Source organism: Pinus tabuliformis, chromosome Q, assembly GCF_031772625.1.
Source record: "Pinus tabuliformis cultivar Carrire ecotype Pingquan chromosome Q, CPIR1, whole genome shotgun sequence".
In the NCBI taxonomy this organism is placed as follows: Eukaryota; Viridiplantae; Streptophyta; class Pinopsida; order Pinales; family Pinaceae; genus Pinus; species Pinus tabuliformis.
The window spans coordinates 643,885,405-643,908,313 of NC_142296.1; the positions used below are offsets into that span (position 1 = coordinate 643,885,405).

Here is a 22,909-nt window from a genome sequence, read left to right on the forward strand (position 1 = left end):
TCGAGATAGGAAAGCTTTTCATCCACCTATTCCAGGTATGACAAGAACCATTATGAACTTAAAGAAGCTTTATTTGAATGAAGATGCTAAACAGAAATGCACAAAATCATTTAGGAACAGGGTTTGGAGATACAAAGTGATCGAATTCAGCCCTTTCAGATGATGACAATCTCTCCTCAAAAATGTGAGTTGTAACTCAAATATACTCCATAATCATTGTGCAAAACCATACCCAGAAGAAGGAAAAGAATTGAACCCAAAAGCCACTTATTTCTATTCCCTGGCAAGGATGTTGTAGAGGCAGAAGCAGTAGATGGATAGTCTAATAGCCAAGTACTTGTTGTAGATTCGTATGCTCCTCTGGATAGTCTAATAGCCGAGTACTTGCCATAGATTCCTATGCTCCTTGTTCGAGATGTTATTGTTAGTGGTTGTTTCTTGGTTTCTTTTTTCTTTGTGCTTCTACTTTTACGATGTCCATAATCAGAAGAGTCATGAGAACAAGTGCTAAGAGAAACAATGCTGCCAGTTGAGTAAGTTGGCTTATGCTAATGGATTCCATGTTATGTGAAGCAGAGAGATGTATGTCAATATGTAGGTGCAGAAGGTAGTTTTGTTTTGTAGGCGAGAAATTAGGCATTGCTTTTGCCAATTTATAAAAGAGTTCAACGTGTTTGCAAGCTGGTTTTAAGTGTGAATGGAACTGAGTTTTTGAGAATATTTTACTGGAAGCAAGAGGTAATCATTTGAAAAGATTGAAAGACAGTGGGTAATGGATGTTTGTATAGGCTTGTTCAACCTCGTGGAACGAGTGTTTTTGGAACCTATGTGCTAAAAGAGATGCAACCGAAAAGTGTTGTACAACCAAATAGGGAAACCCGTGCAAGATCGCAACACTTCAATGCGGGATAAATTTCTGACAGGTGCAGAAATAAATACATATACGGACTGATTTGAAATGGAGTTGAAATACTTCAAGATCAGATTGGAGAGGATATAATCCAATATGAAGAGCATTTATTGGAGCAAACCGGTGTTTAATGATCGCCATAAAACAAAAAACTTACCATTTCAATGTTGCAAGATGGAAGGTGCGGAATTTGATATGCAATCGGTGCAGTTAAGTGAGCAATCGGTGCAATTAAGTGATCTATCTGACATCGGAGGCAGATGGCATATGAAATGATGTATGTGACGGCAAAAGTAAATCGGAAATTAAGTGATGTATCTGACATCAGAGGCAAATCTCAAATAAAATCTTGGTGTTAGATTGCAAGTGAGGTTTTGGCAGTTGAGTGTGACAGGCTCGAACTTCTCGTTGCACAGAAGAAAGGATATGACAGTCAGCGATATGGCAATCTATAAAGGGAAAGAGTGGAAGTAATGAGGGGAAGATACATACCCATAACTCCACTGTGCATAAGCATAGGGTTCTATAGATGGAAAGCAGAATTTACATAAAATGGCTAAGCTATGGTTATATGTGTTTAATATACTACAAGGATTACTCCATATCCTTTGATTTATTTTATAGTGTTTCCACAAATCTTTGTGAACTCTTTGGGCAATGCCCAAGCTTACCTAAACATATACTAGATAACCAAGTATGGTATAGATCCTGTGTTTGGAAATTCTGCAGACCTGGGAGCATGAACCTAATCAAAATGATGTCGCATTTTACAAAAGGACTATGGGCAATAGATTATATTACACTCACTTTCTGGCAGGTCCAAGCCATTCTGGTAAGTATGGCTGTAACTAATAGGAAATTAAAGTTTAAAGGGAAAACTTGGTTGGGCACTATCTGAATTTTAGTAGTTATCAACCACAAACAATTGGCTAGACAGGACAAGTAATCAGTCTATGAAAGACATGTTTAGATTCTAGAAAAAATATGGTAGCCCAGTTCTAAGTGCAAGAAAAGATGACATTTATAAGGTTCAAATCAATAACAGCAAAGATCAGACAACAGGTTAGGGTTCTATAGATGGAAAGCAGAATTTACATAAAATGGCTAAGCTGTGGTTATATGTGTTTAATATACTACAAGGATTACTCCATATCCTTTGATTTATTTTATAGTGTTTCCACAAATCTTTGTGAACTCTCTGGGCAATGCCCAAGCTTACCTAAACATATACTAGATAACCAAGTATGGTATAGATCCTGTGTTTGGAAATTCTGCAGATTGGGAGCATGAACCTAATCAAAATGATGTCGCATTTTACAAAAGTACTGTGGGCAATAGATTATATTACACTCACTTTCTGGCGGGTCCAAGCCATTCTAATAAGTATGGCAGTAACTAATAGGAAATTAAAGTTTAAAGGGCAAACTTGGTTGGGCACTATCTGAATTTTAGTAGTTATCAACCACAAACAATTGGCCAGACAGGACAAGTAACCAGTCTATGAAAGACATGTTTAGATTCTAGAAAAAATATGGTAGCCCAGTTCTAAGTGCAAGAAAAGATGACATTTGTAAGGTTCAAATCAATAACAGCAAAGATCAAACAACAGGTTATCATGCCTTATGGGGCAATTTACAACCTTTGTTCATTTCATTCCTCTCAATATTGATCTAGATAGAACATAGGAATAATTGGGGGAAGCATATAATAAATTACAATAATGCACAGCCCAACTGGAAAAAACACAAGCATAGACCATGCTACAGCAAAAGCATAAGAAACTGCCTCAGTCTTTGAAAATGACCCAATTTGGTTAATGACACAAGAAACTGCCTCAATCTTTGGAAAAAATGTATTCTTAAGCAAATAAAAATAAATATCATTCATACTCTTTTCACAACAATAAAATTACACTAGATAATTTTTGTTAATATTCGTGGAGCACTTTGTACATTAGTAAAACCTTTTATCGGTCAATTTAATCTCTTACTTTAAAAATATCTAGTTCATAGGATTAGCTTGATCTTGTCGCATATGTGACATTTATGGTTGACCGCTTGCGCTACAAAAGGACTGTGGGCAATAGATTATATTACACTCACTTTCTGGCGGGTCCAAGCCATTCTAATAAGTATGGCAGTAACTAATAGGAAATTAAAGTTTAAAGGGAAAACTTGGTTGGGCACTATCTGAATTTTAGTAGTTATCAACCACAAACAATTGCTTAGACAGGACAAGTAATCAGTCTATGAAAGACATGTTTAGATTCTAGAAAAAATATTGTAGCCCAGTTCTAAGTGCAAGAAAAGATGACATTTGTAAGGTTCAAATCAATAATAGCAAAGATTAGACAACAGGTTATCATGCCTTATGGGGCAATTTATAGCCTTTGTTCATTTCATTCCTGTCAATATTGATCTAGATAGAACATAGGAATAATTGGGGGAAGCATATAATAAATTACAATAATGCACAACCCAACTGGAAAAAACACAAGCACAGACCATGCTACAGCAAAAGCACAAGAAACTGCCTTAATCTTTGAAAATGGCCCAATTTGGAAAAACAAAAACAGGAATCAAGCTATATCACAAGCCCGAGAAACTGCCTCAATAAAATAAATTTCTAGAGTACAGTTGGAAAGATATATTAGTTTGAACATCTATAAGTAATCCAAAACTTCAAAACAAAGGTTACCGGGACATTGGCTAACTCATAAGGTCATACCTTATCCGAGAAATAATCATGATGAGATTTATAAAATTCACCTTCCTCATACCTGTGTTCATGTACTATCACTTAGATATCCGGTTATGGAACTATATAATAATAAAACAGATTGCAAAGATGAGCTGTACATAACTAACAGAAATACAATCTGCAATGAGACAAAAATGGTTACATTAAAATTTAACTGCATACCGTAGAAACAAAGCAAGAAGAGGTGAGAAGACTGATGGGTCTGGCAGAAAGAGCAGAGGGACATGGATATATAGCATACTTGTATGTTTTGCCATTCCTTGTTTTTTGTTCGAGGCATTTATGCAAGAGACTATAATGATGTTTCTTAGAACTCCTGATTTTGCTCCTCCTGGTTATACTGGCATTAGCCTTCCTACAAAAAATCTACAGCTTAATATTCGAGAAAACCCTGATTATTTCGGAGAAAATATAAAATTTGTGCCTTCTAAGTTTTTGGGTAGACGTATCTGGGGTTCAGATATATCAGCAAGACATGGGGAGCACCATCCAATCAGGGATCCTGAGCTTGCACTCGTAAGTATATTGAACTATTAACATGTTTCATGTATATTGGCTGACTACAACTATTTACAGAGAATTCAGGCAACCATACAACTGCAATAATTAGTTGAAACAGAGAATGCTAGTGCTTTAGAAGGTCCCATATCATATATCTTACATTATAGACCTACAATGTTAAGAACACTGTAAATGTGATCTCAAACCAGTATGTGACGAACATTTTCTGAACTGAAGCTGAGGACAGAAAACAATCCTTGGCAGAATTGAGTTCCTTTGATGTAGAAACGTTTTATTGCTAACTTGCTCGGGACTAATGATGTGGAGTGCAGAGTTCCACACTGTTGACCAAGGCCGCATTCCCATGGACATTTCTTGGAACTTAAGGTAGCCACAGGGGCACATGAGGCAGGGGTCAAATTTGTAGCACCAGGAGATGAGAACAATCTGACCTTGTTTCAGGCCGAAACCCCCACCCCAAGCATTCCTATTAGGCCTGCCATTTAACAGTCAGCTCACAGCAATTTCAAGAAATAGTATATATACAAACAATTTGGTATATGAAACTCTTGAATTCAAAATCTATCAGTCTTATCTTCGTCCAGGTTGAAGAGGGATCTTCTAGGTGAAGACCGATTTTCTTTCTCATATACATCTCTCCATCACGTATTTCCTAATGCTCTCCAGCCCCCTGTAACCACTGTTTGTTTAGTGGGGGTACACCTATATCAACTTTGTGCACAATCGTACCTTGTATCCTAACGGTCACAAGATTAATATGGCCTTCTTACAAAGCCTTTGTTTATGTTATAAAGTAGACATAACATTACTCACATTATTTTCTTGGATGTTTCCATGACAGGTGTGCTCTGATCTTTCGAGCAGCCCTCAACTTCTACTGCTGTTTAGTGTTGCAACTGGAGACCTCGAAGTATGGTTTCACCTAGAGGTACCAGGCAAGCTCTGTTCTGTTATAGATGTTGTTTATTGAAAGAGCAGAAAGTAGCCACATAACATAAAATGATGTCGATATGAAACAATATTAAACATGTATATTCTCTGATTATTGTTGTATTTAGCAGTACAAAGATAAAGTAAGTCCTCAAGTCTTAACACTATTCTGTTATATCTTGTTTGACTATGGTAAGAACTATAAACAGTGGTTTTGTAGTACATGGAAAAGATTGGTCATTAAGAAATTTTGTAAAATGAACAGTTATTGTGACTTGCACCTGTCTTCATTTGGGCACAATCAGAACCAATAAAGTAATAAGTTATTTTCTCAAATTTCATTTACAGCTTTATTAGGAGCAGAGCCACTTCGGGATCAATACCCACCCTCAGCGTGGTAATAGGCAGATACAAAGGGAGCTAGGGCACTAGGAACAGAGGCGGGGGTGTCTCCAACCAGACTTAAACACATACCTATTCGCATATTAAAACTAATAGCATGAACCTTTGGAGATTGAAAACAATTCACTAATCATTTCTTCTTAAACAAAGAATGTGATGGTGTCTAATTCTCAATATAAATATGTGTGAGGTTGGATCTCATATGATTGGATACAAGAGCCTCGGAACTCACAATTGCCATTAAATTCAACACTGCGAAAATTCCATGTTGTGACTGTGAAATTCACTTCTATTTTATGTGCATTCTTTAAATTATTACCCCTAACACTCTATCGAGAAAATAAATTCTTATATATACATGTGCACAACCCCACAAACAAGTCATTACCTTATGTTGGGTATAATTAACGAAAGTTGTTGCAGAAAGAATAATTAAATAAAGTTGTTCGTATCAGATGATACAAATGGCACTGAAATGCTTGGGGAAAGAAATACAACCAATACAATAAAAATATTCAAATCCAGCGCGTGACCCCTGCAAAATGCCATAATATATTGATAAAGTTGGAGAGTTGCTCTAACAATATCTAACTAACTATGTTCCAACCTGGATTCATGGACAAGATGAGGATGCAAAAGCTTTCAAGGTGATATCACCTTGCCTTGTAAGGCAAGGAATTGAGAGTTGGATAAATAGACCTATTTGATTGAACTACCACTCCTACTATTTCCCATTTGTGGGGTACTCTGTCTCTATCCCCCTTGGCACTTTCCTTTGAGGGTCGCTTGTTTACTTTCCATCCATTCATAAATACATCATCTCTTCCCTTGGGAGATATCTAGAGAACTATTCTCAGCTTGTCTAGCCCTCAACAGATTAAGCCTTGGTGTGGAGTATACATTAATAAGTGGTACTTTTGCATTTCTAAATCTAGGTCGGTTTGGTCAGTACTAATAATTTGCAGAGCAGGGCTAGTATTATTATAATGGCATGTGGACTAGTGAAATCTCTGGTGGGTTTTCTCTTGCTGTGGAACTTCTGCATGTATGTGGGTGTAGGTGTTATTGCAGGATGGGCTCTCAACAAAGCCCTCGACCACACTTATTCTACTAGTAGCTATTAATGTCTAACCCCAAAATACATATTATTGTTCTAGGCATAATTTATTTTTGTGCTGTTGAGAGTTTTGCTGATTGATTGTCGCCTTTCGGGGCTCCATCACCTCCGGGTTTGGACTGCCCACAGTTTGGCTCCTAGTGCTGCATCTGCCATGACCGCTTGGGCTTTCACACTACTCGCTATGGGGTATGTATATATAATAACTACAAAGCTACATAACTTGTGATAACATTATATAATATCTGAGTCGTCTATGAAGTGAAATGGAAGACGATATAATTATTTTTCAACACAAACTGCAGGTTGGCATGCAAGGAGATCCAAACCCACCCTCAGCGTGATAATAGGCAGATACAAAGGGAGCTAGGGCACTAGGAACAGAGGCGGATGACACCACCCTAATAACTTTGATGCTGATTGCTAGAGCTGATATTCTACTTTCATTGTTGAAAGCGCAGTGTTTTACTTTGAAACCATGCAATCAACTGGAAGGCATTAAGAACAATATGTTGCATATGTAAAGAAAGGATATCAGTTCTGTCCATCAAATTGATTCAAGCATTTTCTTTATACGTGAATATTGTGAAAGAATAACGCATACCAGAACACCGCGGTTTGCAACAGATCGCCAATTGAAGTGGAAAGGTTGTCAAATTGCACTGGACCTCAAACGCTATACCAATTCACTGGTCTGAAACCGTAATGTATAAAACCAAAGACAAACTCTATCGTAACAAGGTAAAGACAAAGCTTTTAAATAGACACTTGTCACACATGCAAAAAGAAATGTATAATACAAAAACATATTTCAAACACGTAAAATACCGTGGGGCCCACAACTTTACCTCTGTCTCGTTTGAATGTCCAACGTGTCTACCTCCTACCTTCAGTTTGCAAAGCCTCGTCTAAATGGGAAGCTTGAGACCATGTTTCCTACGGAACCACACACAAAAAACAAAACACTTATCATAATGCTTCTCTAAATACAAAAACACACGTATCAGTTCAACCTTGCAAATCATTTTGAGCTCACATTCCAGTTCACATTGTTTTCTACGCTTTTGAGCTTGAGCTTGAAGAGACTGCAAGAGTTGTTCCAGTTCTTTCACAAATTCAATTGCACCTCCAATAATGGAGGCCTGGTCTCCCTGAACAGAGACATATATGACCCAAATAGATCCCCGAGCCATAAATTTCATATAAAGTTATAGGAATTGAAATGACAATATAATGGTGCAGAATTTGTACCATTTGGATGAAAATTCCTCAGATTGTGGCACTTTTCGTTTGGAACTGGCTCTCAATACTATGATACAAGAAAGATTATTCGCACTTTCTTTGTAGTCCTCCAACTTAGGGCAGGTGGCAGCTTTCAGTCGTGCACAACAGCCAACTGTTGGTATAACTGCGATGACCATGAACAGGAAGGGTATCCAGGTAGTGGAGAACACATGTTTTACATGCAAGAGGGGGCCCACATGGTAAGATTCATGTCGAGTTGTCACCACTAAAAAAATGAAAGTGTTTATTTAATTTAGTTCGCAAAGTTAGTTCAAAAAACATGAAAATGAAAGTGTTTATTTAATTCAGTTCTCAAGTATCTGAATGTATCTAGAAATCAATTGAATGAGAGTATTCCCGTTGAATTACAGAACATGCAGAACTTGACCAAACCTGATTTCTCTTACAATAACTTTTCAGGCATTATTCAAGAGGGTAGTTGGTTTTTCTATTTAGATCCAACATATTTTGCAGGAAATCCCAACTTGTGCAGACCACACTTGGGCAATTTCACTTCGCGAGGTCAAGCCCACCGTAAGCATGGCCTAGCACCTCTGCTCTTCTGTTTGCTGCTTTTGCTGCTTTTGGTAGTTGGGGCAGCCATATATAAAGGTAGAGCTAGGGCCGTCAAGAAAATAATCGACAGCGGTTTGTGGGAAATGACGACCTTCCAAAAGCTCGACTTTGGGTGTGATGACATTGTACAATGCCTAAAAGAATAAAACATCATCGGCGAAGGAGGAGCGGGAGTGGTGTATCGAGGCATCATGCCCAATGGCCAACAAATTGCAGTGAAGAAACTTACAGGTATTCGCATCGGTTCTTTAAACGATCATGGATTCTCTGCAGAGGTCAATACTCTCGGCAAAATCCAGCATAGACATATAGTAACATTGCTGGCCTTTTGCTCCAATCATGACACTAATCTTCTGGTGTATGAATACATGCCTAACGGAAGCCTGGGGGAGCTGCTCCATGGAAACAATGGAGGGCATCTGAATTGGGATAGTAGATACAAAATTGCAGTGGAGGCTCCCAAGGGGTTGCGCTATATTCACCATGATTGTTCGCCACTTATACTTCATCGTGATGTGAAGTCCAACAATATACTTTTGGATTCCAATTTTGAAGCACATATCGTTGATTTTGGCCTGGCTAAGTTACTGCATCATTCAGGTACCTGTGAGTGCATGTCTTCAATAGCAAGCTCTTTTGGTTACATAGCTCCAGGTAAATTGTCGTTTCATTCTTTATCATTTTTTTACTGTTTGTGCTCAAGTATTTGTGTTTGGGTTACCTGAGAGTTTTAAGCTACACATTATATCGTTGTTTTTTGAGATTCCCCCCGAATTAAAAATAAATGGAAAATAAAGTGATGACTTTACTATTTTATGTGATAATCATCTTTGTGATAATTATTGAATTGATAGAGTATGTGTACACTCTGAAAGTGGAGGAGAAGAGCGACATATATAGCTTTGGAGTGGTTCTGGTTGGGCTCTTTACAGGCAAATGACCAGTGGGAGAGTGCAAATTTGAACAGGGCATGAACCTCGCCTGTTGGGTGAAGAAGATGATGAAGTTAGAGAGAGGAAGAGTTATCGAGATTATAGATCTGAAGATCACATATTACCAGAAGTAAGATTGTAACAAAAAAAAGTTTTTAACTAAAGTCCATACTGGGCCATGTAAGTAATTAGGTTTTTTTTCTGAAATGTACCTGATTTTTTGTGAGCTTCATTCTTCCCTCCTGTCTCCCATGTACCTGCTTTTGTCTCACAGAAATCAACTAGTACACTCTTGTGGCCCGAACTACCGCTTACAGATCTAACTAGCTAGAAAATGAAAGAAATGCACTTGAGAAAGAACGACAGACAGACAACCCCGCTTCTGGGTTTTCACACAAAACAAAGGATCCCGGGTAGGTTTCATCCAATGAGAAATCCAAGTGTTGATGCAGTGTTGATGCATCGAGGCTGCATAGTGACAGATGGATAACATGCGTAAGCATACATATAAACTTACGCATAAACCAGAACATTCAACCTACGCATAAACTAGAACATCCATCTTAAGAGTCTAAGCACGGGCAAGAAAAAACTTAGGATAAAATAACTTGCCGTCGCTAAAATCACATCGGGGCAAGAGACGCTTGCAATAAGAGGGTGAAATCGAAACGTTGGTTAAAATTTTTTGGAGAGAAATCGCCAGCAATAAACTTTGCTTAAAATTGTTTAAAGACCCGAAATTTACGGTCAACCGAAAAAGTAATACCGGGTCAATGCTAGATCGAACGCTATAGTCCCTGCTATGCCGGAGGCAGGGACTAATAAGAATGCACATGTATTATAGGAACATGCACATGTTTTTAAAAATATGCACATTTCCTTGTCAGATTTTTTTATTTATGTACCAATAGCCCCATTTTTTACCATATGGGGCCCTCATGACATGTTCTTGGGAGATATTGAGAAAATTTGTTGATTACGGAACAACTTTGAGGACCAAATTAATATCATATCTAGTATTTGGAGTCCACCTACTCATTCTAATAGTTTTATTTTTTAGTTTAAAACTGGAAAAGCACACCCAAATTAATACCCTAAACACAATCATTATATTGAATTGTACGGAAATTGGTTAATATTGAACGTACTTAGAACCATAGTATTCAAAACCAGCCCAGCTAACCGGTTACTGGTCTAACCGGCTGGTTAGCAGGCCCACCAGTTGGAACCGGTCAAAAAACCCGGTCAGACACCCTGTTTGGCCAAAAATTGGAGCTAACCGGTCCTAACCGACTGGTTTAGGACGGAACTGGCCGGTTTGTGGTCAAACCGGGCGGTTTTGTCCTAAACCGACCGGTTTATTGCCAAGGCAAGTATAACCCCCAGAAAATTCATTTTTGTGAGTTTTGAAGCTGTTTTGAGGGAAATTTGGGGTTGTTTTCCTCCAAAACTAGTCCCTCCAAGAAAAACATGCCTACCCTCTCATTTTCCTGATACATTTCAACCCTAACAATGTTGGCAATTAATGGTAATGTTAAATTCTTAAAGTAAAAGTGACATTTCCTTTAATTTTCATTTTCATCCTTTTACTTAAATTTTTAACATTACCATGAAATGACTCAGGAAGTTTGAGAGTGGTTTTGGCCTCATTGGATTTCATATGGAGAAACTAGAATTTTAGATTTCACTCAAAATTGAGCAGACTTAATGGTTTTCAGGATTTCATGGTTTGGGGGTAAACAATAAATGCAATCAGAGCTCCAAATGATGAGCAAAACTCCTGATCTAGATCCCATTGTGTTGGACGATATTGATCCAACATCAAAATGGGTGGAGGAGATTGAAGAACCTATGTTTGAGGTTGATTTTGATATCAAAATGGCTTTAGTGGGTGATGAAGAAGATTATGAGGCGGCATCATAACCAGGATCTGTAGCGGCATCAAGGAAAGGCAAAGAACCAATGGAAGGCACTAGTCATGTAGGTTGACAAACTCGTGCTTCCATTAGGTCCACTTCTATTGTTATTGGTGGCATTGATACTGAGGTTGCAGATCAGGCTGAGGCATCCTCAGACTCTGAACCAGATGATGTCTATGTAGCTCCTGATGATGATCTTATGGCTAGTAGTGGTGATGAACTTGGTGATTGATCATGTGTACACTGTAGACTTATAGTATGCCAATGGCCTCATAGCTTGCAACATTGTTTTTGGACTTTATAGGCCATTTAGAGCCTCGTTGCTTATGTATTTTTCTATTTTGTTGATGATATGTATTGCACTCGGTGCAATTTTGATATATTCACCTTTACATGGTATATAAATGAGAAAACTTTGCATATTTTGTCTCTATTGGCTTGGAATCATGGTTCTAAATCTTAAAAATAGTTTTGTTTCATTAAAAATTAATTATTTAACGTATTTTTCTAAAACCGGTTCGTTTAGACCAAACCAGTCCTGGTTAGACCGGTTCCAGTCGGTAAACCAGTTCATTAGGTGGACCGGGGTCCAGTCCGGTCTTCGGTTCCGGTTTTAAAAACTATGCTTAGAACCCAAACCCGCCATCACCAAACTAAAATTTAGAACATCCAAACCCAAAAGGACTAAGAAATCCAAATGATGAAATTGATGCATCCTTGGCTACATTGAAGTCACTGATTCAAGATCTCGAAAACACAAGAGAGCCCTCATGATTATCTCTTCCAAGGTTATCAATCTTAATTGTATTATCCATCTCCAATGCCCAAATCCAATTAACCATTGCTTTTAATTACAGGGCCAAAATGAATGAACATTATAGAAACTCTCTAAATAAATACCAAATCAGAGACCTCGACATTACTAAACAAGATTTGTTGTCTTTGTTTATTGATCCAAGAGACAACTGACCTTTACCAGTCAACAAAAAATGCATTTGTATGGATTGGTGCACCTACCAAGCATTTCTAGGTTATTAGATGGATAAGTGGTTTATGGTATTTGACAAACCTTCCTATAATAATAAGGAGGTACCTCTATATCTCTTAAGGAAGTTATTGGTGGAGTTTCAACTAGGACTCCATGTCAACTAATTTGACATGGGGTGATTCCAGGGAGTTGTTCATGGGTCTGCACAAAAGAGAAAAAATGTTAGATGCAACCCAACGCTAGGTCCTCGTCCACCTAGATGAAGGCTTAACCTACTTCCCGACATCTTCCAGGTATGGATAGCATTGTTGGCACCTATTGGATAAGATCCACATTGACTTGCATGCCAGTGCAACATGGTAGCTTGGTGCATCGTCACGTGAGGAGCCACCAACAACTAATGTTGCGAGTGGGGTTGGACCATCAGAATCTGTAGAAAAGCTTGACCAACAAATGCCACATGGAAGCTCACTTGAGCCTCAAAGATGCACTACTTGTGGGGTAGAATTGTTATGGTTAGATGGAGGGCAATAGGAAACATAACTTTGTGGAGGAGTTTATTATTTTGACCATATATATATACATATATATATATATATATATATATATATATATATAGATATATATATATATATATATATATATATATATATATATATATATATATATATATATATATATATATATATATATATATATATATATATATATATATATATATCTTGTAATTGCTACACCCTCATAGGACTCCACCCATCCCTGCTAATGTATTGATGCCAGTTTCAGCCACCAATGTTGTAATCGATGCCACCTGCTCATTTAGTGTATGTTGACGGTGTTGGACCCACCAACATTCACGGGATCTCCCTGGTATCAAGTCTCGACTAGACCTCACACCGTTTGGTGTAGGAGTCGCATCCGGTATGATGGCCCGATTTCCATTATCTTAAAGATATGCCTTAGCTCTTCCTTGAAAGCACGTGAGAGTGGTCTGCTTTGTCTTCAAATAACGACTTTCTTGTTTGTGGTGAGTTCTAGTGTTACTTGTGTCAAGGTTCTTTCATCGCAAAGGGAGAGGGTGGAAGTGAGTCTCCAGTCGAAAGGGAAGAGTCCCAGATCTGTCAGAGACACACAACACAACAAGACATGTGCAGCTTTCGGCGGAGCAGTCCACAAGGATGCGGCAATCACACACACAAGAATGAATAACACATGCAACACTCAACGGAGTAGTCCGCACGAGTGCGATGGTCGTTATACCAAGTTTATGGGAATGGTTATGTCTAGTGTCCGGCGAGGAAGTGCACATGAGAAAGACAACGTTAACAACTTATACAACACATTTTCATAAACATATGTATTAGAACTACCGAAATAGTTCAATTTTCTTAACACAAGGTAAAGAAACATGCATTACAAGTGTCCAAAGAATAGTCTTACGGACAATTACAATGCATGTACGAAAACGTGCTGGCCTGTTAATATGCTTCTGAATTAAGCGAAAGTTCCAAGACACATCGGTACACCATAAATCACTAACCCTGTAGTCAAGGTGTTGGAGCCCCTTCTCGCTTCTCAAAGAAAATATTACAAACTCTCAAGGCTATGCGGCAGGAGCCAAGGTGAAAAGTCATTTGCATGTACAAATGAGGGGTATTTATAGCCAAGGGTGAAATTGGCCCTTGTGACTATTCAACTTCCCTCATGACTGTTTAACTTTCATGACTTTTCAACTTTACATGACTCTTTGGATTACATGTGGATCTCTTGGACTTCCACATTAAATTTCATTGATTTACAACAGTATGACCCACAGTAGTGATGTGGCCAGCATAAATCATGACACGACTCGACATGACAGTGTTGGTATGTTCATGCTACTAGTGGTGTTCATGTCGAACTATAGTGTTGTTGAGTGATGGATGGGCACTTGGTGTATCATAGCTTCACCTCTGCATGGCAAGGAGTGCGAAGTCTTCGATGGTCTTGGTGTTCGCTTAATGTTGCATGTGCATGTTGTTCCTTCGCTTGTAGTTTGGCATGCTTCACGTGTTTGTCCATTGGCAAAAAAATATCCTCGCGTGCATTCTTCATTTTTTCGTTCACAGACAAATCTCCTTGCATGTGCTCTCCATGTTCATCCTGTTCGTCATCGCGTCATTTCTTATCCATGTACCTGTATCTACAATCACTCATGACGAGACGACATAAAATCCATAAACCTCCTAGTCTACCATGATGAATTATCTTTCGCCTCCGGATGTAGGTGACCGGGAGAGAGGACAAGGCTCTTGAAACTACGCAAGGCATATTTCAAGCCGGGATGCGAGATCTGGGCACTACTGGTGAAAATTTCACAGAAGTCACTAGGAGACTGAGATGGACAATCCGGATCAACAGTGACTGTCTGCGAGATCTGGCTCGAGTGGAGGGAATATCTGTGCAATTTTTTAGGGAAGAACTACAAGCAGTAGAGGGGGTTGGTAGCAAAAATTACGGAATTCCTCCGAGGATGTAGGAGCAGACTGCGAGAGGCTTGCTGGGAAAAATGCGCAATTTTTTTAGGGAGCTCGTAGCAGGCTGCGAGAGTCTGCTGGAAACAAACTGCACAATTGCTGGGAGGTTGGCATGGTGAACATCCCCTCGTAGTTTTTGAGCTGAGTGGGACGCTAAACAGCTAGGAGACTTCTCATGAAAACTGCGGAGTTTTCCAGGTTAGTAGCAGGCCGGCTGATTGGGTGACTGGATGGAAAAACTGCGCAATTTTTTGAAGGAGAGAGTGACAGAAACAGGGTGTATATCTGGCATGTCTGCGTAGTTTCTTTAGTCAGCGGAATGGGTATGCTTTGCAGCTTTTGTGCAATTTTCTGGGGGAGTGACTCCCGGGGTCACTAGCCAATCAAAATCTCTAGTTGACTAGCTAGAGGCTTGGTTGATGTGCTTGTGGGCAGCGTAGATTGATTTGGCTTGTGAAGTAACTTTTGCGTTGTTCTAGGTGACAGTCGGCCCAATCAATTCCAGAATTGTGCAATGCAGGTTGCCTAGGAGACAGCCTTAAGCTCTGCGCAATTCTAGGCAACAGTACATGATCATTGAGGGTTGAAACTGTGCAATTCAACTTAGCGAAGGTCTGACTATTGGAGGGTGATCCGGTCGTCATCATTTCAGCAAAATTACTAAGTGTGTGAGTGACTGAAATTGTGCATACATGACCTTGCAAACACACACTCAACATGACTCGATGGCAAGACACCTCAAACAATCAAGACAACATATAGTCAGTGTGACTGACTCACGATGCGAGCGACAAGTGCGAAACTTGTGATAGATCGTTGAATGACCATGAAGACGCTTGCATGACAGTGCATACAACATCGTGTGTGAGTGCGATAGATTTGTACATAGCGAACACAACTCAAATACAACCTTCATCATCACGAGAATGAGGTCGCAAGCATGACATATCAATCAACATGCCAAAGACGACAATTATTCAAACAAGTGAAAATGAAGCAAGACGTGTAGAATATACAGATGAGATGAATTTTCTTGTTTGCACGCATGCATGTTACTGAGGACAGGATGATAAGACAATGACACGCAGTCTTGCAAACTCAACTAAGAGGTGTACTTCGAAAGGTGTTCTTTACTTACCATGCTTACCCTCAAGATGATCATGCATCTGACGGAGTTTGCATGTGGTCCTAATATTTTCCATTACTTGGTTCCTTGGTCCTTCTCCTCAACTCCTTGGAAGCGCTTTTAGCATGTCACCTTTTCCCGTAGTCACTGAGAGGTAGATCAGCACAATTTTAGCAGACAATGATTGTTGTCAGAATGAGGCCCTAGGAGGCCCGTCTGCACAATTTCTGCATGCAAGACAAACAAGAAAACTTCGGAAACACTACACGGTTTTGAGGCTTAGGGCACTACTGCGGGATAAGGGTCTTGGGAGGAAACCTCTGTACAATTTCTGAATGCAGTGCAGCAGGACTGCTCTACGCATTTCTGGAGAGTAGTGCTAGCTGGGGTCTCTGTGGGCTGCAGGGTTTCAACAAACAAGGGAGGTTGGTGTCTCTACACATTACGGGGTTTCAACAAACAAGGGAGGAATCTTGATGGTTGTAGAAGAAAAGTGGACAGTTCCGGGAAGTTGAATGAGGCTAGGTTTCTTGGGAAAATGGCTAAGTGTGAGATCAATGAAACATATGTAAACATTGATAGGACTCTATTGTTATCACACACAAACACTTAGTGACACAACGTAGACCATCCAGAATACATAAGAGATACTTTACTTGATGTAACAACCTTCGTGACATGAGTGTGTGAGGTGAGTGTGAAACATGTTTATGTGAAGACAACCACTCATACACACAATTCCCTTGAAGCAAGACAACATTCCCTTTACATGACAAACAACAACACCTATGCCCAAATATGACAAATGCTACATGAAGATGAGAACACAGAAGACTCTTAGGATCAAGGAGGGGAGCTTGAAATCATCAGCTTACAAATAAGTTACCAAGGATGGTCGATCATATGATCCAAGGTAGGCTCTGAAATTTGCATGCAAGCCATAATTTTGGAGGGTGGTTGTAGCTGCTACAATAATGTACTACATAGTTAGGTATGGTGAATTAAAACTATCCCTCAATACAAAAAAAATCATATATTTTTAGTCTATAATATAGATTCTTTTAGTTTAAGTATAATTTTAGTGTTCATTTAATGTTTTTATAAATTACGGTGACACTAGGGGAGGATCCAGACCCACCTAGGGTGAACATAGGTTCCCCCTCCCAGGCATCATGTGTAAAATTATATTTTCTTTAAATGTTTATTTCATTATCTTGTTTTGGTCTTCTATTTGAAATATTATAAATGTCTATGAAATTTCCTCCATTTTCTCAATTATCTGCTCTTACCCCTTCACATCATTCAACACCATCCACTATTCAACCATCAATTGTCCACCTGTTGATGGTGTTGAACCACCAACGTTTAAGGGATCTCCCTGATATGAAGTCCCAATTAGACCTCACACTGGTTGGCTTAGGTGTCTCATTTGATATAAAGGCTCGGTTTTTGAATCGTTAAATATTTCCCTTGGCTCTAATTGTTAGTAAGAGAGAAGGATGCAATGGTGCCTTCAAAAAGCAAGAAGGTGTGCTTGGTGAGTGTTCATTTGTAAATGTGTCAAAGTTCTTCTACTGTGGAGAGGGGAGAAAAGTGAGACTCTAAGGGAGAGGTAGTATTACCACCCAAGAAGAGACACACATGAACCAAAAGAATTCATCTAACATCCAACGAAATAGTCCACAGAGGATGTGACAGTGGTTACAAGAAACAAATGAAGAAATGTTTGTCTAATATCCTATCAAGTAGTCCATAAATTTGGGACAACAATAACAACCATTACAACATATTCTCAATAAGATAAGTACTAAAACAACTGAAATAGTTCAACTATCTTAGCACATGTGAAAGAAAACATGAAGTACAAACATCCACAGAACAGTATTACAAACATTCATAATCCATGCATGAAGATGGCCTTGAAGGCTTATGTTATTAAGTAAAATTTCCAAGACACATGTTTACAATGTACATCACTAGCTCTAGTAGTGGAGCATTGGAGCCGCTCCTTACTCCCTAAAGAACTAGCTTATCTCTCTAATGCTTTGCGGGAGGAGCCAAGGTGAAAATTCCTTTGCTCATAGAATGATGGAGTATATATAAACAAGGGGTGATACTTCCCCTTCGTTGTGACTCTTTGACTACCCTCGTGATTGTTTGAATTTCGATGACTATTCAACTTTACGTGAATCTTCGTATTCCACACATGTCCTTTGGACTTTCAATTTACAATACATTTATGAAACATATGTTACATTATTAGCCACAAGATGTGACATGTGACTACTAATGACATGACATGAAATGACACTACTAACATGGACTACATGATGATGTGGCAATGTCAAGCTACTGCTGTTGCTGAGTGTTGAGTGTTTGCTTCTTCTTTTCACCTCTGTATGACTTGGTGACAAGGAATCTTCAATGATCTTAAGTCTTGAGTTGCGATCAAAAAATGATGTCCCTTTTTCTTTTCTTAATTGATTAACTTGTATGTTCAGCTATAATTGTGTCTTTCAGCAAGCTTCCCTCCTTCATCCTTCTTCATCATCTTTCCATGGTGTCGTAGAGTAACCGTATCTGCAATTCACTCATGATGAGACAACATCAGTTTGAAAGCCCCCTTGTCTAAGATAATGTATTTTGATCCATTAACTGACTCAAAACCAGGTGATAGGTTAGGAGAGAGGGATCAATGACTACGCAGTGAATAGTTCCAACAGACAGGGGTTAGGCATAAGCTCTGAGATTACACAGTGCATAGTTTAGGAAAGACTAAAGGACAAGACATGCCTAGTTTTGAGAGCCAGTGGGACAAGATGAGGGGATGAGCTTGAGAGGACACATTGCACAGTTCTCGAAGGCATAAGAGGCATGGATACTGTGCAATTGCTCAGTTCAAAGGCTCAATGGATGAGCTTGACTCTTGTGATTGCATAATGTGCAATGAAAGTCGGGCTGGGAGTAATGATTGCACAATTCTAGAGGCCAAGGCCAGAGACTGAGCATAGGAAATGTGCAGTGCAGAAGTCCTCAGAGACAAGAACTATGTTTTTCGCAGTATCGAGGGGAAAGGTATTAGCTAGAGGTTTGGAACTATGTAGTGCGCAGTTCAGGGAGGCCGGATGATGCCAAGTTTCTTAGTCGAGAATCCTTCTTAAAAATGGCTAAGTGTAAGACCAATTAGACTAATCTGAACGGTGATAAGACTTCGAATGTGATCTCACACTTAGAATACTTGACGAAAGAACAACATAGATCACCCAAGACACAAGAAAAATGTATTTCCCTCTGTGTGACCACTTTATGACCATTTATGACATATGCGACACTTAAAACAGACTTTGGGATGAGCGCAACGACACTTGTGCAACAGTGCTCAAAACTTTGTGAATGAGTGTAATAGATGTTTACATAGTTAGAACAACTCATATACACACAAATATGCCCTTAAAACCATCATAATAGGCTTCTACACATTGTGTGACCGCCAATCATGCCGAAAGTCGACGTTTAACCCAAATTGCAAAAGGCAACAAACTAATTTAAGAAATCTCATGAAATGATTTTCGGTGTTTGTGATGACAGTATGAAAGACCAAGGAAGGCTTCGAAATTGAGTGTAAGCCAAAATTTTGGAGGGCGTTGTAGCAATTGCAACACTTGGCGACACACTTGTAGAATTCTAGGTTCTCTATCTTGGTTAACTTCTTCTGTGTAGGGCATTGGTTCTTCAGGTAGTATTGGTTTATCATGCATATTACTTTGGTCTTGCCACTTACCCCATGAATACACATGGTCCCATTTATGCCTTCTCGATTGAACACAACATAAGATTCATCGATATCACAATGTTTCGAGTTGTGAAGGGTAGTGTAGCTCGCGAGCTTGAGATTTCTAGAGTATAATTTTTCATCTCTGGTGTTGCTCCGTTGCTTGCAGGCTTGGACAATACCCCATTGGAGTCACACAGGAACACAAACATTGCTCCGCTTCCAGCGAGCATAGACAGTACCCTGACATAGTTGCTTTCTTCACCTCTCTGCGCAGGGAGCCTTTCTCTTCCTTTCTCCTTTATTTATTTATTTGAAAGAGGATTGTGCATCGACACATTTATTTTGTTGCAGAAGAGGGATCTCGACTTATTAAGAGCAGGAGAGTTTGTTCCTACAGAGAAGCATATAGAGACCTCTGATTTAGGTTTTCTCATTCTGATTTTTCCCCTTCTCCTCTTCTACTGATTGGATAAGCATGAAAACACCAAAACACAAAACCAATTATGGGCATAAGGTTTCTTGAGTAGACACAGGTTCACAATTGGACCAAAACTCTCCTTAGGATAGATCGTATTTTCCCTTGGAACTTCATCGACCAAAAGATATAACCAACATAAGGAATATGGATAGAAGGTTAGCCAAATGCTGTAAGTAGTGTTGTAAGTCTTGGCCATTGACTGGGAGAGAGTCGATCTTCCCGTAAAGTGATTGAAGACGATAAGTGTGCTGGCCAAGATTTTTGTGGATAGTGAATGGCCCAATGCATTGGGACTGAAACTTAATGTTGTTTCCTTTGTCCTCGTGGGATTTTTCCCACTTCAAGACTAAGTCACCCATAGTGAAGTTATTATTCCCTACAAACATCTTGTCGAACCACCTCTTGATACAATTCTGATGAAGTGAATTTTTTTCTTTTTCTTTCAACCTTTCTTCTTGTAATTTGTGAAGAGTTTCCATCATACACTGCACTAATAAACATGGATTGCCTTGGGATTGTTACGAAAGTTGGATCACATGCAAGTAGATGTTGGGTGAGAGGATGACTTCTTTTCCATATACTAGTAAGTAAGGGGAGGTGTTCAGAAAGGGCTTTGGCATGACTCAGTCAGCCCATAAACCATTTACCAAAGCTGAGTTTCAGTTTTGCTTCTAAGAGAATATGGTCTTTTTTATTATGTGGATTAGGTTCTTATTTGTGGATTCAACAAGACTATTCCCCTACAGATAATAATTAGCTGAATGTTCCAATGTAATACCATTTTCCAATGCAAAATCATAAAGTCTTAGCGATGAAAAGTATGATGTTGTTGTAGCAGCTACAACCACCCTCCAAAATTGTGGCTCGCATGCAGATTTCGAAGCCTACCATGGATCCTGTGATCGATCGTTCCTTGGTCACTTATTGGTAAGTTGATGATCTCAAGCCCCCCTCCTTGATATTAATAGTTGTTCATATTTATGCAACATGTGTCATCTTTGGGCATGGGGATTATCATTTTTCATGCAAAGGGAAGTTTTCTCTGCTTCAAGGGGGAATCTTTGTGCGTATGAGTTGTTCTAATTACATAGACATGTTTCACACTCACTTCATGCACTCTTGTCACTAAGGTTGTTGCATCAAGCAGTGTATGTTTTATATGTTCTAGATGGTCTATGTTGTATCACTAAGTTTTCAAGTGTGTGATCATAGTAAAGTTCTGTCACTGTTCACATCAGTTCCACTGATCCCACACTTAGCCAAATTATGGAGTTCCATAAAAAGTTAGCCTCATGCAGCTTTCAGGAACTGCACACTTCGCTTCTGTAACCCTCAATCTTTTTCCCTTGCCTGCTGGAACTGCACAATGCATAAAGACCCCAACCTCGCTTAGCATCAAAAACTGCACAGTGATTTCCTCCAGTGTCCTTCCCTCAACCAGAACCCACTTGTCTCCAGAAATTGTGCAGTATTGTCCCTTAGCTGCCTAGTTTTCCTTGCATATAAAAACTACGCAAGGGTGTCCTTCCAAGGCCCCATCTCGTAGTAGTGTCTTACATCCCAAAACTGCGCAGTGTTGTCCCAACTGTCTAGTCTTCCTTGCATTCAGAAACTACGCAAATGTTCTCCCACGACATCATCCCGGCAACAGTCACTGCCCACTTTAAGTGCGTAGATGTCCTCCCAAGACATCATCCCAACAGTAGTCACTGCTCGTTGAAGTTGCGCAGATGTATCTCTTAGTGTGTTGAGAAATGGCAACAAGAAATTCCAGTTTAATTTTCCCTTGAATTAAACTGAGAATTAAAATCGAATTCTATTCTCATAGCAACTTGTAAATAGTTAATTAAGTTTAATTAACTTAATTAGCTTAGGAATTTCAGTTGGAAGTCTTTCTATAGTCATGAGTATGTTCTCCCTAAGTTCTAGGGGTCCAGTATGAGTTTAAATTGAGTTGGAAATTAAATCACTCAGTTTACCGAGTTAAGTTTAGTTAAATTAGTTCTAAATTGTTTTTGGAACTAATAGAGGACTAACAGTCGGTGCACTAATGCATCCACTAGTTCTACTAGAGTTAACTGAAGATTCCCTCATGAGAAACTCATGCATGTCAGTTCAGAGAAAGACCCAGTTGAGACTAGAGTGTAGGGACAATGTACTATCAGTGGTATTAGTTACTGGAGTGTAAATATCATACATGCATCAGAGATTGATACTATGTTTGGATTGAGCAGTTTTGGAAGCATGAATTCCCTTTAAATACGAGTTATTCATCCTAGGAATTACTCAAGAGATTAGGGGCTTGGAGAGATGCTGAATAGGCTAAGGATTTAGCTTGAGCTAGCTTGTGAGTTGAGAGAGTTGAGTATACTTGTGCGGAATTGTTCTAATGATAACAGGCTTTGTATATTCACTCATATTTGTAATATATGCAATACAGATAGTGGGGTTTTTAGCAGTGGCTTTCCCCAGATACTTCTTGTATTATGTTCCACTAATTTATCTTCTTCTTGTTCATATTGTTTTCATCGATCTATTGGATTATGTTGGTTGAAAGTAGAAGTATATTCTTGTTTAGTACATTGCATGAGCTTGTGAATCTACAGGATTTTCTACATAGTGCCCACAAGGAAAGATGACATGCTAGATGACTCTCAAGGAGTTGAGGAGAAAG

The 22,909-nt window shown here is 39.1% G+C and overlaps 1 long non-coding RNA gene and 1 pseudogene across 1 annotated transcript; one reads left to right on the forward strand and one right to left on the reverse strand.

Annotated features, from left to right (window-relative positions):
• Positions 1–6,856: 6,856 nt before the first annotated feature.
• On the reverse strand, positions 6,857–7,569 carry LOC149221113 (uncharacterized). The gene is made up of 2 exons (XR_016248804.1): positions 7,246–7,569; positions 6,857–7,129 (listed from the first exon to the last, which is right to left on the reverse strand). It is a non-coding gene; the product is annotated as an uncharacterized LOC149221113 (long non-coding RNA).
• Positions 7,570–8,692: 1,123 nt separating this feature from the next.
• Positions 8,693–14,858, forward strand: LOC149221114 (leucine-rich repeat receptor-like serine/threonine-protein kinase BAM1 pseudogene; annotated as a pseudogene).
• Positions 14,859–22,909: the final 8,051 nt, after the last annotated feature.